This window comes from Ursus americanus, chromosome 31 (genome assembly GCF_024610735.1).
Source record: "Ursus americanus isolate L20-20 chromosome 31, mUrsAme1.1.p, whole genome shotgun sequence".
In the NCBI taxonomy this organism is placed as follows: Eukaryota; Metazoa; Chordata; class Mammalia; order Carnivora; family Ursidae; genus Ursus; species Ursus americanus.
In genome coordinates, this window is record NC_142157.1 from 29050340 (window position 1) to 29065722 (window position 15383).

Below are 15383 nucleotides of genomic sequence, written 5' to 3' on the forward strand. Positions count from 1 at the left end.
TTTCATAGGAGATTTACTCATTTTCTATTAGCCCACAAATTTAGCAACTTAAAACAGCTCATATTTATTATCCTACAGATTCTGTGGGTCAAGAGTCCAGGCAAGCTTTCACTGAGCTCTCTGTTGAGGGTTTCACAAGACCACAGTTAAGGTGTGGGTCAGGCTACCTTCACAGTGTAGCTGTTTGCTTCTTCAAGGACTGAGGAGAGTGTTTCTCTACTCAGGAAGAACTCAGTCCCTGTTTTGAGGTCTTTCACCTAATTAAGCCTGGCCCACGTTGGATGATTTCCTTTTTTATTAACTCTGAATCAAATAATTTGAGACCTTGATCCCAACTGCAAAATCCTTAAACCTGTACCATGCAATGTAATCTAATTATAGAGTAAAGCCCATCGTATTCACAGCCCTTCTCCATCCCATATACACTCAAAAGGAGGGGATCATACACTTTTCCATGTGGTGGGAATTTGGAATTCTCTCTACCACAGTCCACCTTCTCAACCCCAGGATGTACATCCGTTCCCCATGCAAAATATATCCATCCTCTCCCAAGTCAGTCTGTGAGGTGCATCTCTTCAGGCAGAGTTCTTCTCCCTCTAAGGAGACAAGACATTTGCCCGTATGTATTATTATTAGTAGTAATAGTAGTAGTATTGTCAACATACAAGTCAAAGATATGAAACCCAAAGAAAGACGAGCATCTCAACACTCAGTACTCTGAAGTCATCAAAGCCCAAGTTTGCAAGTTAATTCTTGCCATCGTCTCAAGGTATCACTCCACACATTTTTGCTGTTCTCATTTGTGATCATTGTCCTCCTTTACAAACACTCAAGAAAAACATACTGCCAGTGACTATAAGAGGAGATGGAAATGGTTAGCTCACTCCTGGTAATTTGTTATAATTCTTTGAGTGAATATAAGTAGAAACATTTTAAAATATTTAAATATTTAGAAATATTTTAACCTATGTTAAATGGTCTGTAGCTTTGAGAATTTTACAAAAAAAAAAAAAAAAAACACAACTTAATTTCTTTAGTCTGTATATGTCCTCATGTATTCCCAGCAGGAGCTTTAATCCAAATACTAGCCCTGGATGTATAAACACTTCATTAACTCAGCTGCAGGGTAGTGACGGACAGTTCTTAAACTGTATCTCTGATCATGTAGTCTGCTTGAATGGAACTGACAGTCAGACACATTTTGATTCATTAGTGCTAACTTAGGCAAATGATAATTACGGTGGTTATTTCTAGAGTCCTCAGCACTGAGGATTGTTTCCAGTGGGCCACAGAAAATCCCAGGACCTCAGTCACTTTACTGCATCTGTTGGAAAAGTAGACATTAAAAGTTTTATTAAATGCCTTGAAAACCTTGGGAGGGAATAATGATAAATACTACTGAAGTCACCTCTTTTTGATTATCATATTCTGAGATGTTACTTGTATGAGCTAATGTAGCATTCACTGTCTAAATAAAAAGCTTGTTTCAAAAGATAGGATGTGCATTTTTTAATCTGTCCCTTTGTATCCTATCTCAAACTTTTCTATTTTGTGTATAAGGTAGGAATTTCTTCCTCGCACAAAGAGAGACAGACTTTCAGTTGTAATTTAAAAACTAAGGGCTGGTTTCTCACTGACTGAACCTATGTCTTCTATCATAGAATTTTATATGAAATAAAATGGGTGACTAAATTAAATGCATTCTAATGAACAAAAGTAGAATGGGTATCAATTTCTCAATCTATGTATTGGGGAATATGATTGAAAAAGTTCTTGTTGGTTTTAACTATTTGAATATCAGTTGACTTTTAAGGCTATTCCTGAATGGTGTGAGTGTGTGTCTGTGTGTGTGTGTCCATACCTGCATATATGTTGATATCATTGCATACATATATACATACACACACATAGATATATATACAGACATATATATACCACATTGATTCTGAGTAACTTGAATCTAATACATATTTATCCCTGAATCTTTTGATTTGTAAAGTCACATTTCTAGTTGTCTGTAATTTAGTTGTATTTAATCACCACTACTAACCTTCTTCCATAGCCGTTCCAATGAACATGAAATTCTAAAATTTTCTGTCGTGCCTTATTTTCTTGTAGAAAAATGTTGGGGGGGTTGGCCTGTTGAATAGGAAGCGATACAGATATGCTGCTCTAAGATACTCCTGCCCCCAAATTATAATAATATGACTTTTAAAATACTTTTTTTTTAGAGTCGGGGCTATTCTCTGTTTTCTGGCTGTCAAACCAGGAAATCACCTATAGGCAGGTCCATTAGAGCAAGAAAATAAGAACGAGCGTCTCCAAGGCTCGAACTGCTGTAGCAGGTGATGAAGGCCTTCAGGGCAGGAATTAGGTCTCTTTAACCCAGTACAGAAAATATTTGGTGTACTTTGTAAAAAATAAGCTAGATGATGGATGAGACTGCACTGTTAGGAATTTGTGTCATTAGAAGATGGGACCACAGCAGGACAAGCCATGAAGCTTAACCGTCATTGTTCATCTTCTGGAAAAATACTGGCTCTTGCTAGGAAGGAAGGCAACGTCCCAAAGCCTCTCCTGAATGAAAGTTAACTTTCTGCAATTTTTCTTTATTATGATTATAATGAGCATTTTTGATGTTGTTGTTATTAGCGTGTTTGGTTTTGTCCAGAGACATTTATTCGGGACCACTCCTTCCTGTAACGTCCACACCTCATCTATATGTGAGTTTAATCAAAAGATGAGAACTTTCTAATTACTGAAACAGTACACATCACTGCATAGTCTTGTTGTTTCAACAGTTTTACCTGAAAATACTTGCAGATTGGTTTCCGCTGCCTAGCTTGTGCCCTAATTAACAGGCTTCTCCTGCAGGCAAACACCTGCACCGTCTTACCTGCTGGCCCAGGCACGTGAGAGCAGAAAAGTCAACCTGTATTTTGTAAAAAAAAAAAAGACCCCAAACACACTTTTTTAAAAAATTGTTTTCACAACCACATATGCAGATTTGATATATATTGAGAGTGAAAAGTGGGATCAAGCATTCTCGCATATTTCTTCCTGCAAAGTCGAAGGCAACCCAAATGCATTTCACGAAAATCATTTAAAATATTAATACAAAATCAACTACAGATTTGAAGAAATGAGTGGATTTTTCCCATTTGACAGCTTATCAGTAAGTTGTCGTTTAAAATGTTTTTTACCGGAGGAGTGTAACTCAGTGATGATAGCCATGTATAATTCATAAAGGAAAATAGATTTAAATAAGCCTGCTCAGTAGTTCCGTGTGTGAAAATTCAACAAGCTCGTTTCTTTTCACTGTGACTGCAGTTACTTTTCTCCATGCAGGCTCCCCCATCCCACATTGTATTTACTTTTTGTATTTTGGATCATAATACAATTTGTTTCCAAATGTATATTTAAAGAAGGCAACTTTGAGTGACACAAGAACAGCACAGTAAATGAAAAGTAGGATGGTATTTTCATGTAAATCACATTTTATAAATATTTAAATTGCTTTCTTTTGCTGAATAAAAGTGTATGAATACACTTTACATTTAAGCTACAAATTATGCCGAAGGAGTTTTACCTTGTAGAGTTATTGTTCACAACAATGTATATTAAATTTTTTCTGTTCTTACATAATTCTCCTAGACTTTTTACTGACTGAGGTCTTGAGAAGGCCAGAGATAATCCATCTGAACCCAAGAAGAGTGTCATCACACGCCAACAACTCAGCGATCATTTGTTCATCCTCAAAATTTAAAAATTCAATACAGAGTGAATATCAAAGCCACATTTTATTTGGAAGAGTGATTCTAAAATAGGTGACTTAGAAAAATACAATCTAATCTCACTAATTCTGATCCTGCTAATTTGGATTTTGCAATAATCTGAAGACAATAAATATACATTAGGGGAAAAAAGCAGTTATAATTTTAAAGGAAGAGCACCAACACATCAAATCTGAGCCTTTTAAATCCAAGGGAATGAAATGGTGGTAAAAATAAAACTACCATTTATTATGCGCTTAGCACATGTCAGGAATTGTGATGGGGTTAGGATATTACTTCTATGTATACCAGACGCTTATGGAGTAAATTATATTATCCAAATTTCTCATGATGAAACTACAGCCCAGAAATGTTGATTAATTTTTCAATGGTCAGTTTGTCTAAAAGCAGTGAGGTCTGACCAACTAGGAAATATGTGCTTTTAATTAAAAATTATTTTAATACCTTCTCAATTTTTGTTTTGAACTACTGTCTCCTATGTAAAAGGACTTTTGTGTCGTAAACATTTTATTAATTGATGTGGATCTATTTTGAATTATCATTTTCCATTACTTAAGTCTACATCTGTTTCCGTTCCTAATACAAAATGTACTTAAAACTAATAGTTAGAAAAGCTTAATCATTCTAATTTCTTCCCCATTGTGTTTAATTAGTAAGTTTCTACTATACTGAAGATGTATCTCTAAAAAAAATTTAAGAAGCAGAGTAGTTATTAAGTTTCATGTTCCATCATCCTAAATAAATTTTGCACCACTTACTTAAAATTAGATTATTCTGCATCAAATTTGAAAAAAAGTAAGCAGCAAACAGAATTTTATCTGAGCACTGTAATTATCATTTTCCTGTCTCTAGGGCTTCAATGATAATTTATACTATATAAGAAAACAAATGTCTTTTAAGTGGATAGATCATTATGTAATAGAACTCGTAATAAAGTTTCAGGAATAGTTAGTTTTCAGAGACTTCTTTAAAAAAAATAAGTTTTGAAAACTTGGTCCTTCCCCGAATATCCCCAGTGGGTTTTTTTGTTTTGTTTTGTTTTTGAAATATTAAGGTTTGGACAAAAGTGTCCTATTAGTTACAAACCCTCAATTTTCCATCTCTTTTTCCTACAAAACCAGGCATCAAAATCAGTGAATTGGTGTTCGGAAATGACAATATAATAAACTACTCTGATAAAACACGACTAAATTATCATTAGATTTCAAGCGCTGAAAAAATAATTTTTCAGAAAACAAACTATGGTTATGAGTATAACAGGTTCTAAATCGCCAAGGCAACTATTGTCACTGTTGTTGAAAATCTTCGCGGGCTTTGCATTGGTTTGGTAGCTTTTCAGGTGACAGTTTTTGTTATTACAGATCTGTGTGTGCTGCTTTATATCTAACAAACTTGCTAACTTTCTAGTCAACAAGGATATGGTGATGAGACAGGAGAAACTAAACGGTATTAATGGCAAAGACCCAAAACAATAACGACTTAAATAAAATAGAGGTTTCTTTCTTTTTCTCTCACATACGAGTTGAGCTCATGTGGCCACTTGCCCTACAAAAGTTCTCATGAGCCCAGGCTCCTTCTTTCTTGTCGCTCCACTGTTTTAGGGAATGACCTTCATTTTCAAGGTCCATGGTCATCACCAGGCCTATTTTCCAGCCAGACAAAAGAGGAAAAAGGGGAGCACATGTCTTTCTACTCCCTTAAAAGTCACGATTTGGAAGCTGAACTGTCTGCTCCCTTTCGCATCCTATTAACCAGAACTTAAGTCACATACCCTACCTAGCTGCAAAGGAGTCTGGGAAATTTAGTCTTTAACTAAATAGCCTTGTGCCCTGAATGTTTGATTATTACCTAAGAAGTGTGAATGTGTAATTTAGCTGTCTCTGCCATATACAAATTCATAATGAAAGAAACAATGACCACCTTGAACACACACTGAGATTTGTAATATGATGGTATCACAATTGTAGGTTCAGAGAAAAAAAAATCATTGATGACATCTTTTTTTAACTCTGTGTGTGTGTGTGTGTGTGTGTGTGTGTGTGTGTGTGTGTGTGTGTTAATTAATAGACTAATCTTTAGGGCAGTTTCAGATTCACAGGAAAATTGAGTGGAAGGTACAGAAAGTTCCCATATACTCTCTGCCCCTTACATTTGTATTTCCCATTATTAGGTTGTGTCATGATATGTTTGTCCAAACACATAGAATGGACAACACCAAGAGTGAACCCTAATGTGCCTTATGGACTTTGGTTGATAACAAGATATCAATGTAGGTTCATCAGTTGTAACAAATATACCACTCCGGTGTAGGATGTCCGTAATGATGACACTTTTCAGATTAAGTAAGGTTACTTAATTTGGCAATCTATTGCCTTTCAGCTCCAGGAAACTCTTCATTGCCCTGATTGTGCTTCCTAACCATTTCTCCCCGTCAGCTGGCATTGTAAGCTTCTTCCGCGAGGGTACCAAAGAGAACCTGCCTGGAGAAGGAAGGGGTTCTTTGCCCTGGTTCCAGCATGTGCTCTCTCTCACAGTCTCCTGCAGTGTGTGGCAGGAGCGGGGCATGACATCCCCTTGAGCACAATCTTCCCTGACACCCAGAGGGAGGATTCCCAGTGTACCTTTCCCACTGACAGATTCCAAGTGAGTTTCACGTGGCCACCTCTCGATGGATGATCTGTCTCTGGAGTCTGAAAGGGCAGATTGCTTGTGATCCCTGGTGGTCTGGAAATCTAGCAGACTTCTCCTCCATCCTCTGGGGCACAGCCATGCACTCTCCAATGAACAGTGGATCTCAGCTCTGGCTACAGGGTCCTGTTTTAGATTTGTTCTTTCCTGGGGCGCTCTTTTTCAGCCTTAGAATCTGCGCTTCATATATTCTTGACTTATCTTTACTTCTTAATCTCCAAACCTCTGTTACTCCAGACACCTGGTGTAGTTAGTAAATTTGTATATTACACATTCCTTGTTGAATTTACTGAATAGATTCTGTTTCCTGGTTAGATACAATGAGGAAAGCCAGTCATTAACACAGTCGAAAGGGTTTCACCATCTCCTTTGTGAAATGTAAAAGGCAGTGGGGGAAATGAGGGCATTTATGGCATCCTTCATATCATTTTTGAGGTCTGCAATCAATGTTAATGCTCAGATATTCTGAGGATTTGTCAGGAGAACATGCTATGTGTATCAAACAAGATAGCAATGAATTGTTTATGTATTAAAACTTGGCATGTCTGAAAGTATTGAGAATTCGTGGGAATTGAATTTGTGTGGGTGTTTAAAAATCCAGTTGTTGTGCTTTGATATTTTTCGTTCTTTATCAAGATCAGATAAAAAAAAATAAGCCTTTAAAGTTCCTCCAAAAGTTGTGTTTCTTCTCCTACACTATACCATTTACACTTTTAGGGAAGAATATTCACATGCCATATAAGAAAAACGTTTCGTTTTGATAGGAAATTACCCTGTTTTCTGCATGACTTCATAGTGATACATTGTTTTACATTGGTTTGCTAGCTGCTCTGTATCTCCCTAGCCCAGATGGGATCTTCAAAAGCTGTTAGCTCTGGAAACAAAGTTAGTTATAAGACAGAAATTTGCTAACTGAGCTTTTAATTGGAGTGGAATACCAAGAAATATTATGGTATTATTTTTTTCCGCCAAAGTACCATTTGGCCCAAGACAATAATGACAGATGTGTCAAGTTCTTGAAGTCAGGTGTATAGTTTAGAAGAAGCATTTTCTTCTATCCAGTTACCGTTCTTCTTGTTCATTATGTGTATGTTCAATAAAGTTCTGAAAAATCACTATTTATGGGCTTAAATGATTATTTTATAATCATTTCAAATATATATAGTAACTAGAAATAATCTATTTTGGATTTACTTAGCAATTTTTGCTTTGTATGTTTTTGGTAACTGACAAAGCATTTTTTACTTCAATTTAATTTTATGTATTTCTAAAACTGTCATCTGAATGCAGCTTTGGTAATATTATGGGTATGCTGCAAGAACTGCTAAAATGTGGATAATTTTACTTTCTTTTTTAAGATATTTTATTTGTTTATTTGAGAGGGAGAGAGAGGAAATGAGTGCACACAAGCAGGGGGAGGGAGAAGCAGGCTTCCAACGATTGGAGAGCCCAATGCGGTGCTCGATCCCAGGACCCTGGGATCATGATCCAAGCTGAAGGCAGATGCTTAACTGACTGAGTCATCCAGGCTCCCCGAGAATTTTACTTTCAATGAGTAATGTTTCATAGGTCATTTGTAGAAGGAATCATATTTATTTATATTCTTATTTTTCTATATTTTGGATTAACCATCTTGAAGTTCTCAAAGTCCTTTAGCAGTTGTTAGTAGACCAAATTTTCTATCAGAGAGCATTATGTAAATTTAGGCAAATCTTCATTAACTTTAATCAGAACTGTATATAGGTAGCAGAGGGTTAAATTAAATGAATTTTGACAATAGGGTAGTTGTATATGGAAATTTGGACATACTTATAACTTATTTTCCAAGTAGGAACTTTTTAAATTTTCATATATCATACATATCACTTAAGTATTAAGTTCTTTCTTTCTTTCCTCTTTCTTTCTTTCTTTCTTTCTTTCTTTCTTTCTTTCTTTCTTTCGAGAGAAAGAGAGAGCACAAACCAGGGAGGGGAGAAGGAGAGGGAGAGGGAGAGGATCTCAAGCAGACTCTGTGCTGAATACAGAGCCCCATGTGGGGCTTGATCTCACAATTCTAAGATCATGACCTGAGCCAAAATCAATAGTCTGTAGCTTATTCAACTGAGCCACCCAGGCGCCCCAAGTATTAATTTCTTTTAAATCCAGTGTTCTTTTCTCTGAATTTGTTTTTCTCCTGCAACAGATACCGTACTATCTTTTCCTTGCTTATATTTCACTTTGGCCTTTGAAGTCAATAAGAACCATGGACATGTGTGGGGCGCCTGGGTGGCACAGCGGTTAAGCGTCTGCCTTCGGCTCAGGGCGTGATCCCGGCGTTATGGGATCGAGCCCCACATCAGGCTCCTCCGCTATGAGCCTGCTTCTTCCTCTCCCACTCCCCCTGCTTGTGTTCCCTCTCTCACTGGCTGTCTCTATCTCTGTCAAATAAATAAATAAAATCTTTAAAAAAAAAAAAAAGAACCATGGACATGTGAAGGGTAAGATCTGAGGAAGGCATTCTAGGAAGCTGCTTCAAGTGAAAACACAGTGAGATTCATGAAAGTGATGTCTACAACCACTTATAAATCCCAATATCTTTGGAGCATTGTTGCTAGGATGACTTATTTTTATGCACGTTTCCACATTATCTTGCAGTCAGTAACTTCTCGACATGTATTTGTGGAACGGATGAAAATAGTCTAGATTTGTGTATAGATCTTCCTCAACTTACGATGGCCTATTGTCTGGATTCACCCATAGCCTGTTGAAAACCTAAAAAGTCAAAAATGTATTCAATACACCAAACCTGCTGAACACCACAGCCTAGCTTAGCCTACCTTAAATGTGCTCAGAAGGCTTACATCAGTCTCCAGTTGGGCAGAATTATCTAACGCAAAGCTTGACACAGCTTGAAAACAAAGTGTTGACTATCTCATGTATCACATTGAATACTGTATTGAAAGTGATGAACAGAATGGTTTTTAGGGGTACAGAATGGTCATCAGTGTATCCGTTGTTGACCCCCAGGGTCACGGGGCGGACTGGGAGCTATGGGTGCCCCTCCCGAGCATCACCAGGGAGTATGTACTGCATATCATTGGCCTGAGACAAGATCAAAATTCAAAGTATGGTTTCTACTGAACTGCAGTGCTTTCTCACCGTCATAAAGTTGAAAAGTCCTAAGTCAGACCACCATCAATCAGGACTATCTGTATGGTGTCTTTAAAAATAGAGTTCTAGACTACCTCCTGAACTCAGAACTTCGAGACTCTGAGTCAAAGCCAAACCTTGAGACAGTTTACAACTGGAAAACCATGAAAATGACTTACGTCGACATCTAAAACTTCAGTCAACAGCGCTGCAAAATTCTGACCAACAGTGAGCACTGAAGACACAAAAATAATTCCTGCCAATGGCAATTTAGATGCACTGCTCGGCTCTCTGTCCTTACAACTCCTTCTTTCTTGCTTCTTGTTGTCACTTTGTATCTCTTGCATTTGACAAAAACAAAAACCATCATAAATTCCTAAACTGTTAATATGACACTGAATCTGGAAAAATGCCACCAGTGTTCTACTTTATAAACTCAAATATTCCAAAAACAGCAGTTGAGATCAGAACAGAAATAGGCATGGTGTACATGCATTTTTAATATAATTAGTAATAAATGACTAGTTAGTTAAACTACTTAAGTAGACTCACATGAAGACAGCTCAGCATGCAGACCCAAGGCCTAAAGAGCAGAAGATAAAACATATGTAGTCCAAATAAGAAAAAAAAGTGCATTAGATAAAGCTTCTAAAAATACCAAATTGTATGCAGATTTTGTTGTTATTTGGATGGACTCCAGCTTTTCTAGAATTTAAGCATTTGCTTACATATTAAGCAATATATAACAGAAAAACAAAAAGATAACAAATCCCAAGGTTTTTTTTTTTTCTTTTTAAAGAAAAACAGTCAAACTGTTTTAACTGGTGAATATGCATAAAGATGTTCTGTTCAGTTATAGGTCTGATTCTGCTTAATGAAAGTTCTTTTATTTATTTTTAATTTTTCAGTTTTTTTTTTTAAGTTGGCTCCACATCCAGTGTGGAGTCCAACATGAGGCTTGAACTCATGACCCTGAGATCAAGACCTGAGCTGAGATCAAGAGTCAGACACTTAATTGACTGAGCCACCCAGGCATGAAAGTTCTTTTAAAATAAGAGTCATTGTGAGTCAAAGTGTTAATATATACAGTATATACATACATATGCTTTTACAATTTTATCTTTTTTTTCAGTTTTGAAGTTTTTTTGGCAGATCGTGGTTTGTTGAAAAGTCTGACATCACTGAGTCCAAAGTAAATGAAAAGTTATTTATGTGCCAGAGGACCCCTGCAGCCTGATTAGCAGAACACTGGGGAAATCAATCTCAGATTAACTCAACTTTTATTTCAGCTTTGTGGGTTACCTTTAATGCATTGTAAATCTATATTCACGTGGAATAATATAGATATGTGTTCCACACAACAAAGTCATTCTCTCTTAGGTAAAATAATTCCACTCAGAGAGAAAATACAAACACAATCTTTCTTATAATTCTCATTTCTCTTTATAGTCTGCTAAAAACAAGTAACAATGCAACATTGAAAATCAATGCCTATAAAATGTCAACATATGCATAACACACAAAAAAATAGGAATTAATCTTACATAATAGTTAGAGAAAAGGGTGGCTAAGAAAATAGTGAACTTATCCCATTTTCTGGGGTAATCCTATTGAAATCTATTAGAAATACAGATTAATTTATACATCGTATCTAGACATCAGCTCTTTGAAGGCACCTGAAGACAGGACCATTTAAGGAAAAATCAAATGCTATTATATTTTTATGAAAATTGCTGAAAAGTAAGGTAATTTAAATTGTTAATAAATTCAAAGCCAAAGAGCCTTAGTCAGACTCCCATTGAAATTTACCCAGAAGATGGAGTAATTGTTTCTTATATAAATGGAGTAAACACTGAGGGCAGCAAAGTGATGGAAAAATATGAAAGATGCCTTGTCACACTGAACCGAAGGGGAGAAAATCTCTGCCCTGTCTGGTTCTTCTTTTCCAGTTTCTGTGTTTATTAAACACAGACGTGGGAACCTCACCCTTCACTTTAATCTGGATAGCCTTTATCAATATGACCATGGCTCTGTTATCAATATCAGTACCACTCTGTTTTAGTAATGCTGTGGAAAAAGAATGGCCAAACCATTGAATTTTTTAATCAATGGTAATCCCCTGAAATAAAAGAGATGGTCATTTAGAGTCAACTTTAAGTACTTTATGTACTAATTCAAAAACATAAGTAAGCATTTACTTGGCCACAAATCTGTTCATCTTACACACCCTCCCTCAAACCTCAAGACGAAATAGTAAAATTCAAACTTAAAATGAGAATTTAAAAATGAATTTTATTTGCTTATCATATATCTTGAGTTGTTAAAACAGACAATAAAATAAACAGTCATTGTATTTCATTTTCTATTTAAGAGTCAGGACAAGTTGTCCCTCTTCATTTGGTTCCCCGAGCAACACTAATGGAGCTTGGTTGAGCATGCAATAATTCATGTTGCCACTGGATGGCAGTGACAGCTTTTGTCTCTAAGATGCTCACTGTGTCCTTGAAGCATTAGAGCGCCACAACTCTTCCCCAGGACATCAAAGTGTAAAAATGCACTGGGTACCTCTCCAACAGCTCACATTCTTTTTCCGTCTCTTGCCTTTGGCCCACTCCATCCTACGGCAGCCAATAAAGCTTCCTTACTTGGAATCACTTTTTACTAACTTGATGATATTCAATAGAATGCCAAGTTCGCAAAAGGTTAAATAAATAAATAAATAAATAAATAAATAAATAAATAAATAGAGAAAAAGAAGGTAAGAGGGAAATACACATAGAGGACCAGATTCCCTTCTGCTAAGCTTTCAGAGGACCACAATTTCTAGAATATATTTGTTATTTAATTGCTTTCTGGCATATAGCAAAAATATCCCAAACTTTTTTCACCATTTTATGTTTCAAATTACTTCTCATCACACACACACACACACACACACACACACACACACACACACACACATTCCAGCATGCATACATGTCTCAAATAATTGTTTGTAGTTGGGACAATTAACTGATGACAGTTTAATTTTCTAGAGTGAATTGGTTTTCAATTGACAATGAGGAAAAAAATTATTTTGAGAAAAAATTTTTAGATATAGGCAAGCTGATAAAATTGTTAGGAAAAAAATTGTAAAGTTAAAATATGTAAATATCTGAATTTTCATCAGTTTAAAGATTAATGATAATTATGAAGGTGTTAGATATAATCAGAGTTTGAAACAATGAATTTGTTTTCTTGGGGAAGGAGGGAGTAAGGGCCTTTGCTTCTGGGTAGCTTTGCTGGTTAAATGGATGGAGAAGACCTGAGATTACTTTTCTGATGAGTGGTTCAAGATGATTGGATTAATCAAGTTAAAATAAAGAAGGATGAATTCTTTTACACAGATGTGGAACGAATCAGTAGAGATAAATGTGATTGCCCTTATTTCAGAGAGGATACCCTTGCGTCCGTAGGTACTCCGATTTTAAATTCTAAGAAACGTGGCCTATACCATGTCGTACCTTTTTTAGTAAATAAAGCTTAAAAAGTAGACTGTATAAATTAGCATCTATGGGAGGTAACAATTTATATTAAAGAAATTTAATATGTGTTTTTATCTGCTTTTAAAACTACTTTTATACCCCTTTGATGGAAGCTGAAATGGTTGAAAATACTACAGAAAAGCAGCAGCAACAACAGAAAACACCAGAATGGGAATTCTGGGGCATTTTGTAATGTGGTTTGAATTTTGCAAGCCTTAGAAAAATAAGAAATTTTTGATTACCAAATTTTCAGTTAAGTTTTACTTTTTTTTCTCCTAATACAGAAACACGAGCTAAGTAAGAAAATATTACTCAATGGTAGGAGTTGGGATAAAAAAGGACTTTTGGGATCACTATTTAAACGGCTACTTCTCATTTTGTGTGAATAAATTTTGTTACTAAATGGAGCAATCTATTTTGTATAGGTAGTATCGTATATATTTGTGGATCTGCAAAAACCAAAACTAAAGATGGTTTCTTATATTTATATTTTGTTTGCCTCCCACAAGCATTCCAGATATATGGGCTAGGTATCTGTATATGTAGTCCATAGTTAGAAGGCAACTAAAAATAAATAAATAAATAAAAATAAAAATCAAGCACATTTGAGGAAAGAAATATTTAAGAACCAGGGAAGGACAGGCTTCTATCTTTTTACAGATCTGTCAGATTCTCACATAAAACTATGGCACAATTCAGTAGCATTTGGAGATAATCTAAACAAAATTACTTAGAGCTCTCAGATAACCAAACTGTAAAATAACTAGTTTCTGAAGCTTGTGTCTCCTTCATGACACAGCCAGATCTAAATGAAGAGAGTCAAAGTACTTGCAATGTGCTTTACTGTTGCATTCATTTTAAAGCTGAGGTTGTACTGACCAAACTTCATATGACGTCAGATACATTTGCAGCAATGCACATGCATATACAGATAATTCAAGCCAGGGGACCAGCACCCTCTCTCTTGACTGTATATATTGACTTATGGATCAAAACACTTGAATAATAACCTACTGTTCCACTTTTTGTACTTTTTATTGTGGAGTCTTAAGTTTCAACTTCAGGCATTTAGGGGGAAGTTAGTCAAAGGCTTTTGTATAAAAATGTTAAGGAATAGGAAATGGAAAGTGAAATCATGACAAATTACATATTAGTATGTATTAGTATGTAATCTGACATGTAACTTCATAATTTCTGAGATAAATAGATAAATAGATCTCCTGATTCCAGTGGAAACAAATATCAGTGTTTCAGAAACATTATAGGCAAGAACGTCTTCCTAATTTTTGAATACTTGGTTGGGCCATAAGAGACAAAGAGAGTGAAGGGTAACTTGAATTGTATGTACATATATTCAGACACACTAAATGGGACGTGGGACTTCCAGGACCATCTAATTCAGAGCATGGCTATGTGGTTTTGTAACTTGATATTGAAATTTGGGAGATGTTGCTATACAAACATATGTAAATTTTGCAGGAGATGACATTTCCCCATACCTGTGTGTATGTCAATTAATACACAATGATGAAAGTCAGTTTCATGTAATAGAATCATTTAGGAGTAGAATATTAAAATTTACACCTAAATGGGGATTTTGTGGCCTGTCTACACATACCTCCAACTCCCCTGTAAAAGAAGTTAGTACAGAAAGATCTCTTATGTCTAAGATCTTAAGAATAAATGCAGTGCTCATTACAGCAGTGCAAATACTAAAATTAGAACGTTAAGAGAGGATTAGCATGGTCCCCGAGCAAGGATAACACACACATCCATAAAGTGTCTTATATATTTAAATATGATGCAATTTTTAAAAAAGATCTTCTAATCTGTCTCTAGCCTACAAAAGTTTTCAGATAGAAAAAAAAAGACACTTCTCAAAACCAGTCAGATCCGTAAGTAAATATTTTTTACCAAATCTGGACATTGTGAATATATGCACTTTACTACAGAAATAGTCATGAGACCATTAACTTGAACTTACTATTCCCAGAAATCTATGATGATTAATAAACAGATGGATGATTGATAGATAATCTTAGGTATTAAGGGGAGGAAAGGGGACAATTTTTTATTAAATGAAAGGTGAACCAAAAGTTTTTATTGGGGAAAAAAAGACAGATTTTAGCCATATAATAAAATCCTTAGACTTCTGACTCTAAACTACACTTAAATTCAGTATCTTTGTTATAAGGACTTGATAAAGGTATTGAAGTCATTGTTGGCTTAAAGTTTTGTAATTCCATGA

At 35.6% G+C, this 15383-nt stretch overlaps 1 non-coding gene across 1 annotated transcript; it reads left to right on the plus strand.

Annotated features, from left to right (window-relative positions):
- The first annotated feature begins 14823 nt into the window (after nucleotides 1-14823).
- LOC123802348 (U6 spliceosomal RNA) lies at nucleotides 14824-14929 on the plus strand. The gene has a single exon (XR_006782504.1). It is a non-coding gene; the product is annotated as a U6 spliceosomal RNA (small nuclear RNA).
- The last annotated feature ends 454 nt before the right edge of the window (nucleotides 14930-15383 follow it).